Below are 26783 nucleotides of genomic sequence, written 5' to 3'. Positions count from 1 at the left end.
ACAAAAGGTGTCATTGATCCATGCATTGTATAGACACAAACTATGCTAGCCTGTGGAATTACCAAATTTGCAACATGGGAGAACTACAGATTTCATCTGATTGTCTAGACCTGTTGATGACAATGATATATTCAATAATGCAGTAGTAAATATTAAGCAGATATTGACTTCTGTTAAGATAAACTGAGATTTATGTTATTTAATTTGCAGTAATATAGCATGCAAAAAACTCTATCCCTTATAGGATAATTATAAATATAAAATTAGATTGTCACATTGATAAATAACTCATTAAAAGTTTTGGTCTTTAAAAAGTACTAGAATAAAAGGAAATGAATGTAAGAAAGAAAATGAGACAAAAATTCAGAAAAACAGAATGTTACCAAGCTTACAAGGATAAAATAATAAAAGTCAAGTAAGCCTTGTGATTCATGGTACTTGGGTATTTGAACTGTGGCCAAGATGTCACAAAAGGGCACAGGAGATCTTACAAATTATACAGTGAACTTTCAAAATCTGGTCCAGGAACTAAATTGCAGGAGCAAATACGAACATATGGCCTTCTAACTATCTGACTGCAAGTGTAAAACAGGTAGGTGGAGGTAAAAGTACTCAGATCTGCCTTTTTTGCCCTTTTAAAAATGTAGTTCTGTATCACAAGTAACTTATAGCTCCTTTATGTTTGACTTTTGACTTATCAAATATGGGAAAGGGAATTGCAGTGGTTGTGGGCCCCATATAGTGACTATGACAAAATGGACAAGAGTAAGTGATACTCTGGCATTCACCTGAATGCCCAACTTCATGTTTCTTATAGACTAATAGACGTTTTGGAGCATGGGTTTAGCACAGATCAGTGCTCAAACCACTGAGCTATCCCTCCCCCCAGCTCTAATCTTGCAAAATCTTTACACACTAAGACTGCTTCCATCTTCCAATGGGACTGCTCTTAATACATAAAGTTAAGCAGGTGCGTAAACTTTGCAGAATTATAATCTTATTGCAGAAAGAGGGCTTGTAATCTGTGCAGGCATTTATGCTACCATACAGCCGCACTGAATACAATGGCCTAAGCACAGTGGATTGATATGCCTGTATGGATCTAACTGAGATATTGGGACATGAAGCCACAATCTTGTCATCTTCATATAACTAGTTTAAAGCGTTTCATATCCTTTTATATATAATACCTATAAAATGCAAAAATTTACTGAAAGTTGTTGTCATATCTAATTAGTAATTTGATTAATTTCAATAAATGTTCTTGTATGTTTTGCCCTTTAAAATGATTCCTCACTAATGAAACAAATTTAATTCTGTCAGCATTGCAATAATTCCCCATATCACAGAATTATGATTCGTTTTACTTTTTCATACTCAGTCTTCCAACTTTTTTTTAAAAAACAATCTTTTCACTAATAATACTTGTTAGAAAAAGCTGCCAAAACTATTTAACATGAAATATGAAAAACCTGGTATTCTTTATGTGTTTAGTGAGAGCCAATAAAATATGAGCTTTATGCTTTCTCAAATGGGTTTGTTGAAATGAGGTCTTGGACTCAATGTGTGTTCTCTGGTAAAATAAAACTGTTATTTTTCATTATTAAATGTGCACATGAACCAAGACACAGTGATGTGATACAATGAATAGCCTTCTTTCTAATCTTATTTTTATGGATACTATTCAGATGCAGAGAGTCAATGGACTGGCTTCAGTGCTGAAATCAGGCAATACATTAATTCTCTATTCCTGACCAGCACTAATAAGCATATCTTCTGTACTGCAAGGAGAATGTTGTTGTTCTGTCCTGACTAGCCTATAGCTCTGTCTAATTTCTTTCCTCCCCACAGTCTACTCTGCCAGTTAACTCAGCCTCAATGCCGTATTGGGTTCCTTATTCTACTTTATCTCTGTGTATTGCTCTATGCTGCTCCTATGCCTGGAACACCTTTCACTCTTCCCATTTAAAATTAGATTGCAAGCTGTTCAGTTCCTGGAGCATGTCTTTTTACCTGTTCTGTAAACTCATAGGAATTCTTCGGGCAATATAAATTATTAATCCATTCTGAATACCACAGCAAAGATCATTTCCCCAGCCTGTCACTTTGGCCATGTCACCCCTGTTTTTGCGTCTTTTCTGTCACGTTCTCTGGAGTGGCTCACAACAGAGTGCCAACCTCAGGACAGACAGTCTAAAAGCAGGGCAGAGACCCCCAAATTGTGGTAGGTTCTATAATTAGATTAAACCAAATCCGCAACAAATGTGAACTTCCATAGTACTACAATAGCCGTAATGAAGTCACACACAATTCCTTTAGAGCAGTGGTGGGCAACCTGTGGGCCGCATGCGGCCTATCAAGGTAATCTGATTGTGGGCTGCGAGACATTTTGCTGACATTGACCGTCCACAGGCATGGCTTCCCAAAGCTCGCAGTATCCATGGTTCACCATTCCCGGCCAACAAAAGTTGCAGGAAGCAGCAGGCCGCAGGAACGGCAAACCGCAGCCACTGGGAACTGCCTTGGGCCATGCCTGAGGATGGTCAAGATCAGCAAAATGTCTCGTGGCCCACAATCAGATGATCCGGATGGGCTGCACATGGCCCGCAGGCTGCAGATTGTCCACCACTGCCTTAGACACTCCAAAAGCAGCAAAGAATCCTGTGGCACCTTATAGACTAATAGACGTTTTGGAGCATGAGCTTTCGTGGGTGAATACCCACTTCGTCGGATGCAAGTAGTGGAAATTTCCAGGGGCAGGTATATATATGCAAGCAAGAAGCAAGCTAGAGATATATCTGTCCACTACTTGCATCCGACGAAGTGGGTATTCACCCACGAAAGCTCATGCTCCAAAACGTCTGTTAGTCTATAAGGTGCCACAGGATTCTTTGCTGCTTTTACAGATCCAGACTAACACGGCTACCCCTCTGATACTTAGACACTCCAGTCTATCTTGCTACCTAGGCAAGCTGGACTATGTGATAAATGGTCACTTACACAAACCATTACAAAGTATTCAGATTGCTTCCAGTCCCAAGAGACCAACCACTTACCCCTGATCAATTTGTACCTTATATTTCACACTAAGGGCAACACTGGCAGCCAGTCCTTTTTAACTAACTAAAAATTTATTAACTGGTTAAAAAAGAAAGAAGAGAGTTATTTACAGATTAAAACAGGCAACAGGCAACCTATACATAGGAGATCCCTATGCTTATGATTAGGAGTCCTTACACCTCAAAATCAAGACAGCATAAAAGAGATTCAGTTTCACTTTGTCAGGGACTTTATCCCCTGCACACCAGAGTCCAAACTGACAGGATGAGTTCATCTATAGATCTTCCCTTCCTGGAGGGAGTTAGGAATGTGATCAACAAAGTCTCTGTGCTTTGATGCAACACAATACTTCATTTGCCTTAAATGGGTCATGGATGAGCACTTTATCTTAATCAGTGCTTCTTTTCCTGTTTGGTGAGTTACACAATTACAGAGGTTTATATTGCAAACACTCTCTAACTTTATACCATGGGCTATAGAGATTGTAAGTGAGATCAATACATGCAGCATCCTACAAGCATGTTATAAATCAGGGGTCGGCAGCCTTTCAGAAGTGGTGTGCCGAGTTTTCATTTTTTCACTCTAATTTAAGGTTTCATGTGCCTTTATATATTTTAATGTTTTTAGAAGGTCTCTTTCTATAAGTCTACAATATATAACTAAACTATTGTTGTATGTAAAGTAAATAAGATTTTTAAAATGTTTAAAATGCTTCATTTAAAATTAAATTAAAATGCAGAGCCCTTCAGACCGGTGGCCAGGACCCGGGCAGTGTGAGTGCCTCTGAAAATGAGCTCGCGTGCCACCTTTGGCACGCATACCATAGGTTGCTTACCCCTATTATAAAGTATAAACACTAAACACATTCTTATCAAATTATCAGCTAATATCTGTTTTGATAATGCTAACACACAAGTAAACAAGACTGGTTTCTAGCTATGCATTTGTTAGTGTTCAGTGAGGCCTGGGGCCTTGACAAGAGCTGGCACCTGGTCTGGCAGCACCACACCTTCCCTGTCTTTCTTCTCTCAATCATATCAGACATAAACTACTTTGTCTTCACTTTCAAGGCTCTTCACGACCTATCTCCACCCTACCTATCATCCTTCATTCAACACTGAAAGGTCAGCTCCTGCCCCTGATTGGCTCACGATGTCAGCCTCCATTACCAACTTGTTCAATTTTCAAGCAAACACTTTTTTGCTTCTTCCTGGGCTGCCCTCCTCACACTTGAGAGATGCTCCCCATAAACATCTGCAAAATTAACCCATTATCATCCTTCTAAAGCCTTCTTAAAACTCTCCTTTGCCATCGAGCTGACAGAAATCTTAATGGCTAGGCTGCTGTTGTGCTGAGACACTAGTCTATTACGCTCACTAATATTGTCTCATTCTTTCCTTATACTTTCCCATCCATCTGTCTCTATCCACCTGTTAGCTCACCTCACATTTAGATTGTAAGTTTTTTGGAGCAGGGATTGTCATTTTTTTCTGAGTTTGTACAGTATCTAGATCAGTTGGGTCCTGGTCCCTGATTGGAGCTCTGAGGTATTATGATAATACAAATAAATAAAATAATAATAATAAATATTTTACCCTTTGACATGCATTTAATTGTTTGAATTGTGAAATTTTGCACTAGACACTTACTGATGCATGATTAACCATCTGACGATATTACTGAGTTCCAGTAGTTCTTATTTTTAATATTTATTTATAGATCTCATTCAGACAAAAATCAAGGCAATTCTGGAGACAGTACAGATAGATTTAAAAAAAAATATATGGCCTCCCTTTTTAGGCTCACAACTTGTGGACTCTGGTTTGCAGCCAAAAATTTTTGAAGTTACTACTTCATTCATTTAGACATCTATGTACCTGTGTTTAGTAATCTCATTGTAGTTAATTGTGCTTGTCTGTTTAAGGGCAGGCTGAAAAATAAGGCCTTGTATGTACTGTAACTCACTGAATATAAGGCTGAATGAGAAATTACAATTTTCATGATCATGTGTCAGGATTGATTAGTCTGTCACAGTGCTGCCATTCTACACTGGGAGAGGGAATTTTGATATCATCCGTGATGCCAAAATACTGCTGCTCAACAAGTCCGATTCAACAAGGAAATGTAAGGGCTTCCTTCCTATTGACTCAAAGGAGTAAATATCATCCAATTGCTAATTGCACTAACTGCAGTGAACAGACGCATAAAGAGACATTAAGGGAGACAAAGCTGTTCTGAGCCGGAATGGTTTCCATGAATGTCTCCTGTTTTACCATAGCCTGAAGACATGTGTGTGACATGCCTTGTACTTCACCAATATGCATACAACAAAATGCTGCAGACATCATTTCATATTTTATATAAGCAATTTCTGTTCTGGTGTGTTTGATCATAGCTGTTGTTATGCTTAATAGATGAGTTATGGGAAAGCCCCTTTACTGTTCATTCCTGTTGAATGAGAACAGGAGGATGGTACATTAGCTGCCATCTACAATTTTCCATATGTTTTTAAGTTTTGGAGTATTGATCTAAGGAAAACAGACATATTAGTGTCTACCCTTCCTGACATTTGCAGCAGATCCCTTGTGTCCAATTACACCCATATGTACACAACTTCCAAATGTGGTCTTCACTGTGCCTCAGAAATGAGGTTTAAGATGGAGGGCAGGTTTCTTATGCTATGCTGCAAATATCTTATGATTATCTCAAAGAAACCTATATATCATTAGAAAGAAGATGTGCATGTACACCTTTGCCTAGGCCCTGCTCTTCCTTCTTCTTCTTCTTCTTTTTTTTTTAAGATACCGAATTATGACTTTGGATGCATTCAAGTTAAACATGAAGGTCCCATTGAAAATTTGTGGGAATCATGAAAGTGTGATATGTATCTGAAGCTGAATTTTTCCCAACACTTTACTCTAATTCTTTTCTACATAAGGGCCCACATTATATATGTTGTTATATGGCCGAACTGCTCTTATTTTCCCTTACTTCAATTTTTTAGAACTTTATAGACAAAGGGGAAAACATGAATGCAGAGTTTAACAAATAGGAAGTACCTGTTTTGAGTGCATTTAGGTTCATATATCCACTTTACTTTACATTGTTAACAAGAATAGCAGATTTTTTTTTAATAATCCATCAAGCTTCCAAGAAATCTTCATTTTCCTGCACTGTATGCTTCTCCTCACCACATTTTCACTACTCCAAAATAGTGTTATAAGGAAGAGAAGCTGATCAGATGGCGATATTAACAAGCTTCATACTGTCATTCCACATGTGAGGCAGTAACACTTCATGTTATACAAATTAAGAGCTTAACATATGTGTTGTAGCACACAGAGTTAGGTATTAGAAGATTATAGCATGTTTCTGCACATGTAGGTTTATGAACCGACATCTTGCTTAGTGTAGTTCAGTAATTCTGGAGACTGTTTTCAACCTATGCAAGAGAAAAAAATTGAATTGCTGGAATCATCTTTAAAATCACTCTCTAGCAGTGTTGTGGGGGAAACATGATAACGTTCTGCCCGCAGATAGAAAAGTGGCAGAATGCAACTGTTCTTCTGGCCTGATATCTTATTTTTCATTCATCACCACCAAAAAAGAAAATCAACCTTCTGCTGGTGGCATCAGACTCAGATAATGAAAATGAACATTCATCGGTCCACACTGCTTTAGATTGTTATCAAATAGAACCCATCATCAGCATGGACGCACGTGCCTTGGAATGGTGATTGAAGCATGAAGGGACATATGAATCTTTAGCACAGCTGGCACATAAGTATCTTGCAACACTGGCTATGACAGTGCCATGAGAACACCTGTTCTCACTTTCAGGTGACATTGTAAAGAAGAAGCGGGCAGCATTATCTCTTGCAAATGTAAACAAACTTGTTTGTCTGAGTGATTAGCTGAACAAGAAGTAGGACTGAGTGATCTTGCAGGCTCTAAAATTGTACATTGTTTTATTTTTGAATGCAGTTTATTTTGTACATAAGTTGTACAAAGTTCATCTTTCATGATAAAGAGATTGTACTACAGTACTTGTATTAGGTAACTGGAATATGCTTTATGCAAAAGGTCTCTTGTAAGGTATCATTACAAAGTTTATAATCTACTGAGCGTGTGCATCCTATTTGTATGAATGTATCATTCTTGTATCTGAAACTAGGAATATGTAGCATAATTCTAGGTCCTGCTGTAATTATGCAAAGTGTGGGCCATTAATGGTGGTTTAGAATCTTGATGGCTCCCATTGTCTAGGACAATTGACTGTAGATGGCTCTGTTTACCTGCAAGTCTCCACTGCATACATGCAGGCCAGTCCTGGAGGAATGGAGGGGGGCTCACAGGACATGTGATCATGTCACCTGAACTGGAATCCATCTTTAACCTGGTGCTTTTCCATTTAGAAGGAGGGGTAGGATCCCAGAGAGAGATAAAGGATTCCCGCCTTGTGCCAAAGCTATAAAAGGAGGTGGAACAGAACAAAGGGCTAAAAGTCATGAAGAAATCTCCTAGCTACCACCTGAGCTGGAACTAACAAGGATTGTACCAGGGGAAAGGATTGGGCCCAGACTAGGAATGAGTCTAGTCTGTGAAAGAAGTTTATTGGAACATCTCTGAGGGTGATATTTATTTGTACTCAGTTTCTTAATGTATTTGGCTTAGACTTGTGTGTTTGGTTTTACTTTGCTTGGTAACTTACTTTGTTCTGTCTGTTATTACTTGAAACCACTTACATCCTACTTTTTATACTTAATAATATCACTTCTGTTTATTAATTAACCCAAAGTGATTAATACCTGTGGGAGCAAACAGCAGACAATTTATGAGTTTACTCTGTATAAGCTTTATACAGAGTAAAACAGATTTATTTGGGGTTTGGATCCCATTGCGAGCTGGATGTCTGGGTGCTGGAGACAGGAGCAGTTGCTAAACTGTTTTCAGTTAAGTCTGCAGCTTTGAGGTTGTCGTTCAGACCCTGGGTCTCTGTGTTACAGCAGGTTAGCATGTCTGGCTCAACAAGACAGGGTTCTGAAGTCCCAAGCTGGCAGGGAAAACGGGCTTAGAGGTAGTCTCAGCACATCAGGTGACAGTCCCAAAGGGGGTCTCTGTGACCGAATTTGTCACACATACATATAGGATAATCATATTGAGCAAGTCATAACTTTTCCAATGACACCTTACATGAGCTGTGTTGTACAAAATGCATCATAATTTTGCCATAATCATATCATACCGTATCATGGTTAGAAACCAAAACCCCTGAATCTGAGTCAAAACCAAAGTCTAGATCCAAACAAACTGAAACTTTGAGCTAATTTGAATCCAGAACTAAATCTGGGTTCATATGTTACACCTAGCCCCACTTTTACAATAGGAGGATTGGCTGCAGTTCTTTATCATAAAAATGATTAGGGCCAAATTCTGCCCTCACACATGTCTGCCATCTTTTATGAAGGCTGAATTTGGATCTTAATTGATGGCTCCCATTTGTGTGGCCCACAACATGTACCAGACCAATATTATATCAGGGTAATAAGCAGGTACAGGTAGGCAGAATGCTAGCAGGTGCAGGGATCAATAGGTTTAGTGTCCACATGTCTTTTAAAAAATTATGCACATCTAGAATATGACCATTTACAGTTTTCTGATGGGTAACATATACCAGAACAGCCTATGGTCTCATGTTTTAATGAGTATGTTTTATTAAAGAGAAAATGAACACCTACAAGGATTAATTTGTTATGGGCTAATCTTCTGGATTATTCATTTAGCCTTTCAATTTTATAACGTGGGAACTAGAACATACATTGGGATGCACTTATAGAGCACATTATATTTCAACTCCTGCAGAGCGTAGCTCTACGGGAGCTGGTTTTAACTCAGAGCTAGCAGCCTTGTTGATTAGATGACACATATGTAGTTTAAATACCATGCACTAGCCATGACCAGTAGTTTAAAAATAATAAATTTACCATTGTGGTTTTCTAAAAAGAATAGCCCTGTCCTTTGCTGACATTTCAAATACAATGAGCAAGTGCCAAATAGCAAAAATGATTTGAGCTAGGCCCTTGCTTTCTCTCTATTTATGACACCAGAGGGATCATTAGATCTAGCCTGGCCTCCTGTATATTACAGGCTATTACATTTCACCTTATGTTGAGCCCAGTGCGCTAGTTAGTCTAAAGCATTTCAGCCCTCAGGAAACTAAGTTGTTGTGTGCCACAGACAGAGAACGATGTTTTTCCTATGCCACCATGTCACCAATTTGTCTCGAGTTATTTTTGCTATGTAGCATATGGAGTCTGCTGTTGCATAGGTGATCAAGTATGTCAGAAATTTGAATTCAGTTTTAAGCAAAGATGCATTCCCCACCTGGCTCAGGGGCCTACTGTGAGGCTGACTGGTTTACCTACAAATCTGCATTCAAAATGATGGATACAATTGCCAGTCATTGAAGTAAAATGCACTCTCTGGAATAAAACACTACTGCACTGGGCAATACAGATGACAAATGGTCTTACTATGTGGTTGTCATAAACAAATAGTTAAGGGTTAATGCCTCTTTTACCTGTAAAGGGTTAAAAAGTTCACCTAGCCTAGCTGAGACCTGACCAGAAAGACACAGCCAAATGCAGTTAAGTGGACTGATGAGTGTCAGAAGACCTTTAACCAGCTTAAGGCGACACTCATGTCTGACCCTGTGCTAAGGGCTCCAGACTTTGACAAACCATTCCTAGTAACCACAGAGCGTGGTTTAGGAGCAGTTTTAATGCAGGAAGGACCGGATCAAGAATTCTATCCTGTCGTGTTTCTCAGCAAGAAACTGTCTGAGAGGGAAAGCCACTGGTCAATCAGTGAAAAAGAATGCTACGCCATTGTGTATGCCCTGGAAAAGCTACGCCCATACATTTGGGGACGGCGTTTCCAGCTACAAACCGACCATGCTGCGCTAAAGTGGCTTCATACTGCCAAGGGAAACAACAAAAAACTTCTTTGATGAAGTTTAGCTCTCCAAGATTTTGATTTTGAAATTCAACACATTTCAGGAGCTTCTAACAAAGTAGCTGATGCACTCTCCCATGAAAGTTTCCCAGAGTTGACTGGTTAAATTGGCCTTAAAATGTAAAAAATCTTGTAGCTTTACATAATTAGTAGTATATGTAAAGGTGCATGTGTTTTATTAATCTGTTTATTCTAAAGTTCTAGGAAGAAATCACCGCCAGTGTGGTTCAACACTGTCTGAGATTTGGGGGGCATGTCATAAACAGATAGTTAAGGGTTAATGCCTCTTTTACCTGTAAAGGGTTAAAAAGTTCACCTAGCCTAGCTGACACCTGACCAGAGGAACCAATGGGGAAACAAGATGTTTTAAAAGGAAGGAGGGAAGTTTTCCTTTGTGTAGAGTTTCAGTTACAGCCGGAGTGAAAAAGATCAAGGAACCAGCCTCTTATCAAAGTAGTAAGTTTTAGAAAGGGATAAATAGGTCTATGTTTATTTTCTTTGTAACTTGTCTTGATACCATTAAGGGAATTATCAAATTTGGGTATTTTTTATGTAACTAAATTTGTGCCTAGGGAACATCCTCTGTATTTTGAATCTGTTGTCTGTGAGAGTAGCTGGTATGCTAATCTCTCCCAGAGGGTTTTCTTTTACCGTTCTTTTCTTTAATTAAAAGCCTTTTTCTTAATACCTGATTCATTTTTCCTTGTTTTTAGATCCAAGGGGGTTGGATCTGGATCCACCAGGAGTTGGTGAGAGAAAGAAGGGGGGATGGTTAATTTCTCCTTGTTTTAAGATCCAGGGGGTTTGGATCTGTGTTCACCAGGAAATTGGTGAAGTCTCTCAAGACTACCCAAGGAAAAAAAGGTAGTACTTGGGGGATGGTGGCAACGATACCAGATCTAAGCTGGTAATTAAGCTTAGAAGTGTCCATGCAGGTCCCCACATCTGTACCCTAAAGTTCAGAGTGGGGAAGGAACCTTGACAGTGGTTTCCAAATGTCAGGCTGCGCAAATTTATGGCATAAGCAGACAAGGAGTACTTATTGTTCAAATGTTCCTGTACCACTGTATGGAATGATAGCCCAAAACTAAGAGGTGGGGCCAATCCTGAAATCTGCTCCCAACACCGGCTTTTCTCATGCATGGGAGGGTGTAATGTAGAAGAGTTAACATGAAAATTCCATTCTTGTGACCAGGGCCAGATTTAGGGGTAGGTGACCTAGGTGATCACCTGGGGTCCTGGGTTTGGGGGATGCTGGGGTTTGGGGCACTGTAAGGTATTCAAAAGTTTAACAAATGGAGGGGGGCTGGCCCCGCTTGTGACAAAGAACATATAATTCGAAAACCAAAGGGGGGGGAAAGATGAGTATTTAACTTACCCCCCCCCTCTTTTTTTTTCATTTCTAACAGTGTCCGTAAGTTCTTTTCTTGCTGCATAAGTCAACTATCTCCTTGCCTAAATGTTTGGAGTCTTTGGGTGTATACGGGCTTGACATAAATGCTATGGCCCAGCTTGACAAAGCCCTGGCTGGGATGATTTAGTTGGGGTTGGTCCTGCTTTGATCAGGAGGGTGGCCTAGATGACCTTCTGAAGTCTCTTCCAAGCCTAATTGTCTATGATTCTATGATTATTTCAGTGGCGTTTGGATCAGGCTCTATATGACCAAAACGATCCTCTGAATCCTTTTCTTTTCCACACTCTAGCTCTTCAACCTATTTTCACAACCAAGAGACTTTATAACTTCAGTTACACTTCTCTATACATCCTTGTGGAAATAAGGTCTCTAGAAGTGGAAGGCCAGGCATTATAGTGCCTTTTTTTCACAACGATACAGCTTCTAATGTCTTGGCTAGAGTACCCCATTTATTGCATCTTCTTATCCCCTTGGACTTCTGTGGAATAATTGAACAACTTGTTTCCATTTTTATATGAGTATTTTTAAATTTATTTACCTAATAGCATTTGTTGCCTTATGGCTTTTAGATCTAAAATACATCCTTACTTATTTTTGAGATTTTATTTAATGAATGACCCTCTTTTAAATGAGTTTTATGTTCTGTTATATCATAAAATATTTCATCGCCATCTGTGAAATCTACAATTTGCCATTTTTTAAAGAATGTGCTACATTTCTTATAGAAGCAAGAGAATACAGCCAGATAAGGAACAACACACACGTGGAACCAAATTATATTTAGGCATTTTGCTAATAGTTCTATAGATATCCAGAATATTTATTTAATCCTGCTTGTTAGTAGTCTTAAGATTTATTCCATAGCACCCTGTCAATGCCTCGCTGAGTTGTAAAGCTTTACATTTTTTTGCTAGTGCATTGAAACTAACCTCAGCACAGCACTGAAGCAGAAATCTTGACACCTCAGACTGCCAACTAGATGAAAGAAACATTTCTTTTCATTTTATCAGTACTGGGTGGTTTGCCATGCATGTACATAATGTCAAGGGACTCATAGGTAATACATTTAAGTGAATTTGAATTAAATCAATGCTTCTCTTCAAAGAGTATATTAAATGGTAAACTGAACAGCTTTGTTTTCTTCTTAGTCATCAGCCTTTTCTATTCAACTCTAATGGTACTGAAGGAATTTTAAACCTTTTAAAAAATCTGGAGATCATTGAATTTTATTATTATTAGATTTCTAGTAGTGCATCCAGTCCCTGTTACGCAAAGTATGTGCAAACACATAATAGGATAGCCCCTGTCTATCATCTATAGAGACAAGACAAACAAAAGGAGGAAGAAAGAAAAGGTGGTGGCCTGCATGTCCGGCCCCTAGGTAGAAGAGCCAGGCCGCTCTGTGCTGTGCATGCTGCCCGTGCCTGTGGGCACCGCAAACACCACCCCTGCAGCTCCCATTGGCCATGGTACCTGGCCAGTGGGAGCTATGGAGATAGTGCCGGGGGCAGGGGCAGTGCACAGAAATTCCCTGAATGCCCTTCATCTATGGGATGCAGGGGCATATCGGCGAGCCAGTTCTTGCAGCTCCAGTGCTGGAGGGGGTGCTGAGGCTCGGGGATGAAAAGACGCAGTGTGCCGCATCTGGCCTGCAGGCCTGTGCGCCTCCCTTAGCCTGAGGCCCTGGGATGCCCTGCATTAATCCGGCCCTGCAGCTCCCCTGACTCCAAACGAGATCACTTTTTTAAATGAACACTGTTTATCATGCATCACTATAGCACCAGGTTTATCACCAATTAAGTTTGATGTTCAATTATATATGCTGTCCTGGCAAATGGTTCAGATAACAGAATGAGTGCTTGGATGATTAAAGGGGACAAAATAAACACCTGGGGTTTCATATGTAGGCATGTTTATGGTTTTGAAAAAAAATATCATTTACTATACTCCTCGAATAAAGTGTTTCTAATCCTTTAAAGAAAAACATGTATAAAAGCACCTTACACAAATAAGGCTTTTTTCTTTAGTCGGGGAACAGTTCTTTAGAGCTCCCTTTCTTGACAAGCAAATGCACAAGTCATTTCCCTCCACAGAAGGGTCCTAATAAACTCTCGTAGCTCCTCCCCACAAGTGTGTAGTTAAACAGAAGCTTATCCTTTTATCAGGGTCAAAAGAAACCATTCTTGGTCTCCCCTGTGAAAGGGAAACAGATACAAAAGGCTCCTTTCTCAAGAAGGTTCAGATAATAGTTCAAATCCTCTCTCAGCAATTCTATTCAAGAGAGTTCATGCCCAATGAACCCCCTGTCATCGCTAGTGATGCCCCTTAATGAACCACAGCTGAAGACCCTTAGCTTTAAGCATGGCAACTATAGAAATCTTTATGATAGGACCAGACTTTTCTCTCACCCCAGTGAATGAATTTAATCTGTTTGTTCATTCTTGGTTGGTATTATACATACACTTTGTCACAGTTAGATAGAATTCAATTTTGTGCTGAATAGTCTGATCTTTAAATATAGTAGGAACCTGATTAAACCCCCTGTCATAAATAAACAGATCAGGGTTAAGGTCTCTTTTACCTGGAAAGGGTTAACAAGCTCAGTAACCTGAGAAACACCTGACGAGAGGACCAATCAAGGGACAGGATAATTTCAAATCTCTGTGGAGGGAAGCCTTTGTCTGTGTTCTTTGTTGGATTGTTCTCTCTCTCTTTGGATCTAAGAGAGGCCAGACATGTCTCCAAGTTCTCACTAATATCCAATAGTGAGTATTAGTTAAAAAGGCGGATTAGTTTTTTGAGTTGCTTTCTATATTTGCAATTGTGTTTTTTTGCTATAGAATTTCCTTAATTCTGTACTGTTATTGCTTTTACTGAGAAAGAAGGGAGGGGGAATTCTCTCCAGAAATTGATAAGTTTAGACCCTATGTATTGTTTCATCTTGGTATTACAGAGGTAGTTTACTTTTTTTTTTATTCTTTAATAAATCTTTTCTGTCAAGGACTTGGTTGATCTTTCCTTGGGTGAATTCTCAGGGAAAGGGGAGGAGGGAGGAGGAAGGCATCCCTCTGTAGTTGAATCCCGGTATCTCTCCTAGGAAAAGGGAGGGGGGGAGGAAGCAGGGGGGAATGGTTTACTTCTCCTAGGTGTAAGAACTCCATGGATTTGGGGATCTTGGAATCCCCAAGGATTTTGGGGAAGGACTGTGTCCTCCCCCACCCCCCACACACATCCTGCTGATGCTATCCAAACCCCCATTTCAAAATTAATGATATCACCCTCTTCTGTATATCCCTGTCTATTGTTTCTTGATTATCCCAACTCCACATTATGCAGGATTCTTCTCTATTAGATTTAGAGGTGGTCTATTGTGTATTTAAATAGATATAAAATATATAGATATCTACTAATTAGTCCATTACAAACAAAAATCATAGAGCTCAGAGACGGAAAAGTCCTGTTAGTCTATCCCTTTGAGTAACTGCAGTTTCAAGTGTATTGTCCAATCTATTATTGAATATCTCATGTGATGAGGTTTCCATCACATCCTTTAAGACTACTCCATAGGAAATATGGACTCTCTGAAAAGAGGATGGAGCTGGATGGCTGAAGGTTGCCAACTTTCTAATGGCACAAAAGCTCCTGCCCCGCCCCTTCCCCGAAGCCCCACCCCCACTCACTCCATTCCCCCTCCCTCCATCACTTGCTCTCCCCCACGCTCTCTCACTTTCACTGGGCTGGGGCGGGGGGTGAGGGAATAGAGGGGGATGAGCTCTGGGCTGGGAGTGCAATCTCTGGGTGGGGCCAGAAATGAGTGGTTCAGGGTGTGGGAGAGGGCTCCGGGTTGGGGCAGGTGTTTGGAGTTTGGAGGGGGTGTGTGGGCCCCAGCTGGGGGTGTGGGATCTGGGGTGGGGCCAGGGATGAGGAGTTTGGGGTACAGGAGAGGGCTCAGGGCTGAGGCATGGGGTTGGGGTGTTGGTATGTGTGGCCTCCAGGAAGTATTTTGGGTGTGGGAGGGGACTGTGGGCTGGGGCAAGGGGTTGGAGTGCAGGAGGGGGTGCAGGATCCCAGAAGCACTTACTGTGGCTCCCAAGAAGTCTCTGCCAGGTCCCTGCAGCCCCCAGGCACATGGGCAGCCAAGGAAGCTCAGCACATTGCCCTCGTGCCTGCAGGCACTGCCCCCGCAGGTCCCATTGGCCAGAAACTGCAACTAATGGGAGCTGTGGAGGCGGTGCCTCCAGGTGCAAGGGCAATGCATGGAGTCTCCCTGGCTGCCCATGTACCTAGGGGCCACAAGGAACTGGTGGCCACTTCCAGGAGCCATGTGGAGCTAGGTCAAGGAGGGAGCTTGCCTTAGCCCCGGGTCCCTGCTGTGCTGCCTACCGGACTTATAACAGTCTGGTCGGCTGTGCTGACCAGAGTTGTCAGGGTCCCTTTTTGACTGTGTGTTCCAGTCAAGAACCAGATGCCTGGCAACCCTACTGACTAGCATGACATAGTTTTTACCCAGGGAAGCCTCTCCCCTTGGGATCCTACTACTCTGCAGCTGCAAAGCTTGTTCAGTCTGGGGAGCTCTGACTAGACTCTGCATCTGCAGGAGGGGAGCATCAGGATTTAGTGCTATATATTTTCACTGTGCAGCCCAAAACAGCAAAGGAAAGATCCAAATGAAGGAGGTGCACTATTTCCATGAGCATAATTTTTAAAAGTGCAAACAGAATCAAGTGAAATCTAACATATATATTATTATGGTAACATTCCTCAAGCTATAATTAACTTACTTAGATTAATTAGTTCAGCCTTGGAAACTTCTACTCACCCACTTGAGGAGGAGGAGAGTGATTTTTCTGATGCGTGAATAAACACAGTGATTTTTCATTATTGTCATAATGTAAAGAGTGGGTGAGGAGATTTTTGTATCTGAGCTGGTAATTTTTATGACTATTTTACAAGGCTGAATTTGATAATATGTGCAAAGTTCGTAGTGGAGAAATAGATCTATATACCATGAGTGCTAAAGCGTGTTATTGTTGTCATAGGGAAGAACTTTTATGGAAACATCATTGTAACAATGATATAAAGCTAAATTCTGCTCTCAGTTACACTGGTGTAAATCACAGCAACTACATTGACTTCAGCGGTAACTCATTGAAGTCAATGTGTTTAATTGATTTACGTAGATATAACCGGGAACTTAATCTGACCTCATTGGACTAATTAAGGGATAATACACATGACTCTAGGGGATCTTTCCAGAAAAAGAGGATATAGTTAATGAAATGCTGAAGTGAAGCAGAAATATTAAAGAATAGGAAAAAGCTATAAATTGATTAAAAGGATGACATTACAAAGATAAACAATCTATGAGCCATATCGTGTTGTTCTTACTTACTGGTAGTCCTTACTAACAGGATTAGTCCTATAATATTAAACATCTTGAAGTGTAGTTCTAACTCTAAAAATGACCATGTAAAAATGTCAACATCTTATTCCACAGAGCTGTTCCTTTGGTGTATTTAAAGTCATAATAATTATAACTACTTTTTTAGTGATTAAAACAAGATCAAAATAAATTGAATTTTTTATGGCTTCTCATTGGCACCTCTGAGCCAAAAACAGCCTGATAGAATGAGCTGGATTCTATTCCACCTTATGAATCAACATAGGGGTTAACTAAATTCCATTGAAGGCAATGAGGTCAGAGAAGTGTCAGTGAGAGCATAATTTGAAGAAAATTGTGTTATGCAGTGTAGTGGGGCAAATTGCTCCACTCCCTGTGAGTGTGGGCTGCGGCAGGCCAGTGCACCTGCGCAGACAGGGAGCCAATTACAGAAGGGCTTATTGTGAGCCAATCAGGGCCCAGTTTGGAGACAGCCAATCAGGGCCAGGCTCAGACATATATAAAGACTGCCCAGAGCAGGAGCAGTCAGTTTGCCCCAGGCCTTTGAGAGGGGAAGGTCAGTCTCCAAAGGTGGGAGACCAGCACTGTGGACAGCACAGTGCTGGCGAGGCTAGGGAGCACTAGCCCGTAGTGTGCCAGGCTGCAGGCCCTGAAGGGAAGGGCCTAGCAGGTGCAAGGGGCCATAGGGGAAGCGGCCCAGGGAAACAGACAGTGGAGGGGAAGGAAGGAGGACAGGGAGGCTGCCACCAGAGGGTCCCTGGGCTGGGACCCAGATTAGAGGGCAGGCCTGGGTCCCCCCTTGCCCCCTTGCAGTACACCCAGCCATTGGCCGTAGGAAGCGGCCATTATACTACGCCAGATCCCTGACAAGAGGGATTGGACTCAAAGGGTGTGGTTGGACATGGTGGCTGGGATGTAGGACTGCTGATCACCAACCCCCGGAAGGAGGTGCAGCTGGACTAAGTGGCACTGCCGGAGGGCAGTGGCCTTGAAGAGGACGCTGCCGAGCAGGGAGAAACGCGGGTCCAGAGAGGCCAACGGAGGGCGAGATGATGGACGGGACACCACCAGGACGGGGTGCTCTGCTGGACAGAGCTAATTCCTGGAGTCACCAGCGGGAGGCACCAGGTGATGAGTCCCAACCCGTTACATGCAGGTGTAAATCTGGGTGTAATTTGGCCTTCTGAAATAGTGAGAATGAAGAATGAGAAAGAAAGAACCCAGCTTAACTCTCAGAGCTCAGGCTGAATAAGCAGAGATAGCTGTTAGAAAAATATCATATTTTTACTTCTTAGCTGAGCATATTTGATATGAAAATCATTGAGGGATAATAAACATGGAATTCCACAATTTCATTTTTACATAGCTAGTTTTTAGACCAGAACCACATTTTAAGCAAGAACATATTGTGATGTCTCCTCAAGGAAGGTGCTGTGTGGCTCCTTTCTTGAACTTTCCAGGATATAAGCTGTATATGGTGACTAAAATGACCTGGGAGAGGTTTCCCCATCTACGCAACATTGGAGGTGTAATTTACATTGGCTCTCCACTCCTGGGACAAGGAGATGTCTGATAGCTCTGTAAAAGAACCCTCAGGAAGGAATGAAGGGGTATGGCTGACCTATGAGAGAAGCCCTTAAAACCCAGAGGCTAAGCAACCAATGAAAACTGGCAAACAGGGAACCGCAAACAGGGGAATTTGAGACAGAGTTTGTAAGAGGGAGTTGTAATATAATCACTATGGTTCGGAATGGCCGCATTGCCAGTGCCAACACTGCTCCTGTCTTTTCCACCTGCACCTGTATCCAGACAGAGCACCTGACCGTGGATTCCTCTACCCAGATCCTGGTGTGGATTTGCAGAGACTGTGGCCTGCATTTCCCACTTACAGAAAGCCAGATTGGGGGGACCATCCAGTGTGAAAGATGTCTGCTAGTGGAATCTCTCAGGAAGCAGGTGGGAGAGCTAGGCTGAAGAGCATCCATGCCCATGAGAAATTTTATTGAGAGTATTAAGGTGGAGACTTCCAAGGCTGAGGACGCTATCCAGCTAGAGAGGACTGCTGTCATGCTACTGGGGGAGGAGAATATGGCTCTGTCACAGGGAGGACACTGGCTGCTGGTTAATTCTGGCAGCAGGGAATGCTCCACCCTACTCCCCATCCACCCACTACAGTGTTGAAGAATCATTATGCTGTCCTGGCAGCGAGCAATGAGGAATCACCCCCAAAGGTGGAGAAGGAATAGCCATGAACCCCCAAGGGCCCCTTTCCAAGATGTCACAGAGGGATTGTCAAGGATCATCTGGCCTTCTGACTACTACCCCATGCGGGCTCTAATGATATTGTGAGGTATGACCATGAGCAGATCAGAAGTGACTACAGGGCTCTGGGACTAAGGGTGAAGGAGCTGAGGGCACAGATAGTGTTATCTACAATCCTTCAGATCACAGATAAGGGCACAGGCAGAGACAGATGCACCCTGGAGACGAATGCTTGGCTGCAAGGATGGTGTTGCCAGAAAAGCTTCAGCTTTCTTAACCATGGGATGCTGTTCCAGGAAGAAGAATTGCTAAGCAGAAATGGGGTCCACCTATCCAGGAAGGGGAAGAATATATTTGGATACAGACTGGGTAAGCTAGTGAGGAGGGCTTTAAACTATGTTCGACAGGTGCAGGTGAAAACGCTCACACTAAGTCAAAAACATGGAAACCTGGGAGAAGGGTTAGAATTGAGGGGGAGCATGGGCTGTTATAGGAGAGATAAGAGAGAGACAAGAGAGAACATGGGAGGAAATCAAATCAGTATCTTAGATGTCTGTACTCTAATGCAAGAAGTATGGGAAATAAGCAGGAAAAACTTAAAATGCTAGTTAATAAACACAACTATGACAGAGATGGCATTACAGGGATAATACACATGACTGGAATATTGGTATAGAAGGGTACGGCTTGCTCAGGAAGGTCAGGCAGGAAAAAATAGAAGAGGTGTTGTTGCCTTATATATTAAAAATGTATACACTTGAACTGAGGCTGAGATGGAAATAGGAGACGGACTCGTTGAAAGACTAGCAAGGATAAAAGGAGTAAAAGACATGGGTGATGTCCTGGTAGGGGTCTACTACAAACTACCTAACCAGGAAGAAGTGAATGACAAAGCACAGGACTTGGTGATGAAGGAGAACTTCAACTACCCAGATATATGTTGGGAAACTAATACAGCAGGTCACAGATTATACAAGTTCTTGAAATGTATTAGGGGCAATATTTTTATTTCAGAAGGTGAATAAAGCTACTATGGGAGAAGCTGTTCTAAAGTTGATTTTGACAAATAAGAGAGGAACTTGTTAAAGTGGAAGGCGGGTTAGGTGAAAACAATCATGAAATGGTAGATTTCATGATTCTAAGAAATGGTAGGGGAAACAGCACAATAAAGATAATGGTTTTCAAGAAGGCAAATTTTAGCATACTCATGGAGTTGGTGGGAAGCAAGTCTAAAGGGAAAGGCAGTTCAAGAGAGTTGGCAGTTTTTCAAAGATACAGTATTAAGGGCACAAGAGAAAGATAAGAAGAATGACATGAGACCACCCTGGCATAACCAGGAGATCTTCAATGATCTGAAACTCAATTTGCAAACACCTAGAAGATAGTAAAGTGATAAATAATAGTCAGCATGGATTTGTCAAGAACAAATCATGTCAAACCAACCTAATAGCTTTCTTTGACAGGGTAACAAGCCATATGGATAGAGTAGAAATAATAGATGTGGTATATCTTGACTTTAGTAAGGCTTTTGATACTGTCTCACATGACCTTCTCATAAACAAACTAGGGAAACACTACCTAGATGAAGTTAGCAGGTGGGTACATAATTGATTGGAAAACTATTCCCAGAAAGTAGTTATCAGTGGTTCACAGTCATGCTGGAAGGGCATAATGAGTATGATCCCTCAGGCATTCTGTTTAATATCTTCAACAATGATTTAGAAAATGGCATAGAAAGTACGCTTATAAAGTTTTCAGACAATACCAAGCTAGAAGGGGTAGCAAGTGCTTTGGAGGATAGGATTACAATTCAAAATGATCTGGACAAACTGGAGAAATGGTCTGAAGTAAATAAGATGAAATTCACTAAGGAGAAATGCAAAGTACTCCACTTAGGAAGGAACAATCAGTTGCACATATACAAAATGAGAAATGACTGCTTAGGAAGGAGTACTGTGGAAAAGAATCTGGGGGTCATAGTGCATCACAAGCTAAATATCAGTCAACAGTGTAACACTGTTGCAAAAAAACCCAAACATCATTCTGGGATATATTAGCAGGAATGTTGTAAGCAAGACATAGAAAGTAATTCTTCTGGCCTACTCTGCACTGATTAGGCCACAACTGAAATATTGTGTCACATTTCAGGAAAGATGTGGACAGATTGGAGAAAGTCCAGAGAAAAACATCAAAAATGAAAACATGTCTAGAAAACATGACCTATGAGGGAAGATTGGAAAAATTGTGTTTCTTTAGTCTGGAGAAGAGAAGAGTGAGAAGGGGACATAACAGGTTTCAAGCACATAAATGATTGTTACAATGAGGATGGAGAAAAAACCTCTGAGAATAGGACAAGAAGCAATGGACATAAATTGCAGCAAGGGTGCTTTAGGTTGGACATTAGGAAAACCTGTCAGGGTGGTTAACCACTGGAATAAATTGCCTAGGTAGGTTGTGGAATCTCCATCATTGGAGATTTTTAAGAGCAGGTTAGGCAAACACCTTTCAGGGATGGTCTAGATAATACTTAGTCCTGCCATGAGTGCTGGGGACTGGATTAAATGACCTCTCAAGGTGACTTCTAGTCCTATTATTCTATGAATAGAGTCTTCAGCAAAAGACACTCCTACACTGTAGGCCGTCAGGGACAGTAGTTAGTCACAGGCATTCCTGTGCTCTGTGTGGGCTTGGTGTGAGCTTGCCATTGCCAAGTCCTTCTCTCTCTCTACCTGCATTTTTTCCATTGGAGGATATTGATGTTTCTGGTTAGCAACACCCTCTGTGGCCCCTACTCATGGATAAGAGAGAGACCACAATCAGCAGAGAGCAAGTATATCCTTCTCTGAAGAGGAAAAAAAACAGCTTATTTCAAGATTTCTACCTTTTAGAATTTTTTTTCATATAAATGTAATATAAATTGGATGCTTTTGAAATTTAAATGCTATAATGACTAAACTGTTGACAATTAACCATGAGATGCTAGTTTATATCAGCTTGAGATATTTTAAGTTAGGGATATCAGCAGATGTCTGACCATAAGAATGCTATGGTAACTAATTGTATGTTTTGTAGTGTAGTCTTGTCGGTCCCAGGATATTAGAAACACAAGGTGGATGAGGTAATATCTTTCATTGAATCAACTTCTGTTGGTAAGAGAGACCAGCTTTCAAGCCACACAAAGTTGTTCTTCAGGAGCTCTGTGTAGCTCGAAAGCTTGTTTCTCTCACCAACAGAAATTGGTCCAATAAAAGATATTACCTCACCCTCCTTCTCTCATGGTAATTAAATTAACATATTTGTTAATTAGCTCAAGGTAATAGGATTAATAACCTATGGGAAAAGGGCACCCCAACATTACTAGGGTGAGAAACTATAAATAAAGAAAAGGGCCTGAAACCCCTGATGAATATGCATTAGGCATAGTGTAGTCAGTATAGCACATTATAAAAGTTATATCCCAGCCTGCGTGCTTTGAGAGATGTAGCTTTTGGGAGCTTGGGAGATGTCTGAATCTTGACAGGGGTTAAATAGGATGACCCCTGCGGTCCCTTCTAACTCTATGATTCTATGACATGTCAGAATAGCAATCACTGGTCATGATGGTGAGGGGAACGAGAGGAAGATGATAATGAACACTTCAGGTTATTTTGAAAACGTGGTGTAAGTATGTGGATGCTCAGTTCATTCTGTATTATCTCTACTTGACATGCCAAGTTAAAACATTTGTGAATTTGCTAACTATATTAATAAACTATTATAAATATTGTTTGGTTTCCTAAGTGCGAGTGTTGCAAAGGTGCATGTTGGGGCTTCCAACTAAACCATAATCCTGAAAATATTGGGCCTGACCTTGGGACAGAGGTTTACTTAGGGAAAATAAATCAGTAATAGAATTAATAGATCAAGCAACAACTCAACGTGTCACAACTTTTTAGTGTTTTCAGAGGCTTATTATTCTGCTGTGGTTGTTTTAAGAAGAGTTGTAACTTGCTCTTCTAGTCCTCATTCATCTTTTACAGATTCCATTTCTATAGTAATATTTTAAGCTTTAAATTGAGTGTTTACATTCACTTTGTCATTAGTGTCATGATCCCTCAGGCTAGTGAAGAGGATAAATATTTTCTTCCTTAGAAATTACATGGTCATCAGCAACAAGAATTCCTTCTCCTCCTTCACTTTTATCTGGTGTCAGCTCATCAGTATTCTTCTTCATTATTTCTCCATTTACCTCAACCAGGTATGTTGCTGATTTCTGGTCTTACAACTCCTACCCCTCCCTCCACCCCCATAATTTTGAACCTATAGCCATTGCTCGAGGCATAAAAATCTTTCAGGTTTGTGGTGTGAGTTTTGGACTCTCTGCTATTTTTCATCAGGGTCTTTGGTTAAAATTGGCCAAACTGAAGCTAATTCTTAACTGACGTTTAAGAAATAAACAAGCAGGAGTTTTCTTTTTAGTGGTTTGTGATGTAGCCTTTGATACTACAATAAAGTTTGCAATACAATGTCACAGGGTCTCCTACTCTCAATTTTCTACTCAGCTTTGATTCTTCGAAGGTCTCTCACAAATGTCTGCTCAAAACACTCTCCTCACCTAACTGATGCTGAGTCAAAAGCAAAAAATCTCTACAAAAACCCACCATATACCACAATGAGAGGGTCCTTATTAAATAGCTACATAAAGCCACACATCTTTCTTGGGTTGTGTCCATTTTCAGCTCCTTCCAGCTGACCGGTCCCTTTGAACTATGCCAGCTGAAAATGTTATAGACCTTGAAGGTTCAGTAACACCTCAGAATCCATACACTTCAGACAGAGTAGTGGATTCATATGTAAGGAGGGGGAATGGTCCCACTATTGTGAGTAACTTTCCCGGCTAATGCACTACCCCGGTGAAACGGGCTAGTAAAAGGATTTGAGTCCTCGCTCCCACTTCCTTTACCCAGAGGCCTGCCTGACCTCAATGGCTCCCCTTCCACTCTCCTGTGTGGCAGAGTCCTCATAACACCAACAAAGCTGGGCCCAGGATGCCTGGGGAGTTCAGCCCCCAACCTTGTTGTGGTCACTTAGGGCAGGGGCTAGGGTGACCCCACTCAGGGGTGCTCTCTCCGCACTGGACGCTTTCCTGACCCACTGACAATTACATACAGTTCAACGCAAATACAATTTATTAAGCAGCAATCAATTAAAAAAAATAAGGAAAAAATGGGAAAGGATAAAGGAAAACACATCACCCCGTTCTGTGGCACAGTGACATCACAACCAGCGGTCTCTGGAATGTTCACAGTCTGTTCCTCACAAGTCCCAGGCTTCCTTCTCAGGCCCTGGCTGTGCTGCAGGGATGCTGTGGGTTGGACCTTGCTCTGGCGGTGGCCACACGCCTTCAGGCTCTAGGTGGCAAGACCCTTCTTCAGTGTCAGCCTCACCCTGTCGGGGTTATGATCCCCCTCCAAGTCTGGCCTGCAAGGCCTCTTGGCTGGGGGCATCTCCCTGCTCTGGGCCTGCTACCCAGGCAGGGGCGGCTCTAGACATTTCGCCGTCCCAAGCATGGCGGCATGCCGCAGAGGGCGCTCTGCCGGTCGCCGGTCCCATGGCTCCAGTGGACCTCCCGCAGGCGTACCTGCAGAGGGTCCGCTGGTCCTGCAGCTTCAGTGGACCTCCCACAGGCACGCGGACCTCCCGCGGGCAGACCGGAGCCGTGGGACCAGCAGACCCTTCGCAGGCAAGCCGCCGAAGGTGGCCTGCCTGCCGCCCTCCCGGCGACTGGCAGAGTGCCCCCCGCAGCATGCCGCCCCAAGCACGCGCTTGGCATGCTGGGGCCTGGAGCCGCCCCTGTACCCAGGGTCTTCCGTTGCTCTCCTCAGCTGCTCACTGCACCTGGCTCCGGACTGCTCCAACTCCAGCCCCAATTACAGCCCTAACACTGCTGCTGCTCTGCCTCAAGTCTCCTGGGCTGCTTTTCTGGCCCCTCTGGCTCTGGTTGCTACAGCTTTCGTCCCAGTGCAGGTCTACTCTCTGGGCTGCTTCTGTTGCTCTGCTCCCAGAACTGATCTGCTTCCTGGGGACTGTCAGTCTCAGGGTCCCGATTTCCCATCAACCCTTCCCCTTTCTTTTGGTACTGGGAGTTACCCAACCCTCTCCACCCCGCCCCCCGAGTTTTAGTAAGGGACCAATAGTCCCCTTACATATAGTTGCATACCAGATAATTTGTTATATGGCATTTTGGCATCATAATTATGAAATGTATCTTTTGAATTTTACAGCCAAGAAATGACTCTCAACAGAAATATAATTTTCTTGCAATTAGTGTAAGTGGGTGTCACTCATATCATCTGGAAGAATACAAAGAAACAAGACTGACAGTGAATAGGAGTGGGAGCCTTTCCATACACTGGACCAGCCATTTGAAAACAACAGCCTGTAAGATTGGAAAGCTCTCCCTTGGCTTGTGATCTTGGATAGCTTCTGCTGTTTTTTATTTTTTAAAGAGTGCTTGTTTGCCAGGTGAGTTTTATAAGCCCTCACAATTCTAAACCAGCTACAAGGCTTTTGACAGATTAAATGCCCACTTACTGTTAATGTACTCATTAATTTTACATTGCATTTGGGATTGAGTGATTCATAAAGCCCACTTTTTATATGTTCTCATCAAAGCATGAACATAAAAATAATGAACTAAAAGATGCTCTGTTTTTTTATTAAGCTGGAAACATACAAAAAAAATGAATGAACCAGGTCAGATCTGAATAAGGAAGCATTGAAAATATGGTACAGTTGTTCAATCAACTCACAGGATTACTGTGTTTAGTCACAGAGAAGAAGCTAAAACGTGTTATGAATATGAAAATACTAAGTTTTTCACTGCAACCTGAAATTTCTAGCCCTGAGTTCCAGGTTGGGATTTTTTGTTTGTTTGTTCTGTTTTTTTTTTAGCTTGAGTGGCTGGAAAATAAAGATAGTAAGATCCCACCAGAATTTACTGGTTTTGTCAGATCAGACTGAACAATAACCTTCTACACTGATCTTTACAATCACAGCTATTTTGGGAGTGCAAAAAGCAATGCGGGAAGAGCAGTTTAGAGATATTGATTGTGTTAGTATTGTACATTTCGAAGTTGTAATCTGAAGGGTCAGAAATTCATAGCAGAAACATATAGTGGGAGATTTAGTTAATCAAAACCTATCTGTGTAGAGCTAGTAAATACAAGTCAAACTACATCTCATCTATTAATCTGCATAAAGCTAATTGTCATCATAATTTAGGGGTGGCTTTTCCTTTAAATATTTCCCCAGATAACCTTTGAACTAATTCATGATATTTGCTTCTCTTGCTTGGTCAGTTCTTTATTGTAACTGCAAGTTGGAAATCTCCTGTACGTAAATGACTACATGTCATTTTAATTCTTGACTTCAGTCTGTGACCTCTTGGTTTAAATTAGTCTCTAACTCAAAAACATTAACAGCACATTTTCCTTTTAAGATCCTATAGAGCTCTATGAAAACTCACCTAGTCTTCTTTCTTCATGTGATATCTAAGCTAAATTTTCTAACCCTTCCTTACAATCTATATCTGTGAAACCATAACATAATGCAGTTGTACAATAAGACAAATTCTACAGAATACATTGATTG

This window comes from Mauremys mutica, chromosome 2 (genome assembly GCF_020497125.1).
Source record: "Mauremys mutica isolate MM-2020 ecotype Southern chromosome 2, ASM2049712v1, whole genome shotgun sequence".
NCBI classification, from domain to species: domain Eukaryota; kingdom Metazoa; phylum Chordata; order Testudines; family Geoemydidae; genus Mauremys; species Mauremys mutica.
This window is presented reverse-complemented; position numbering follows the sequence as displayed.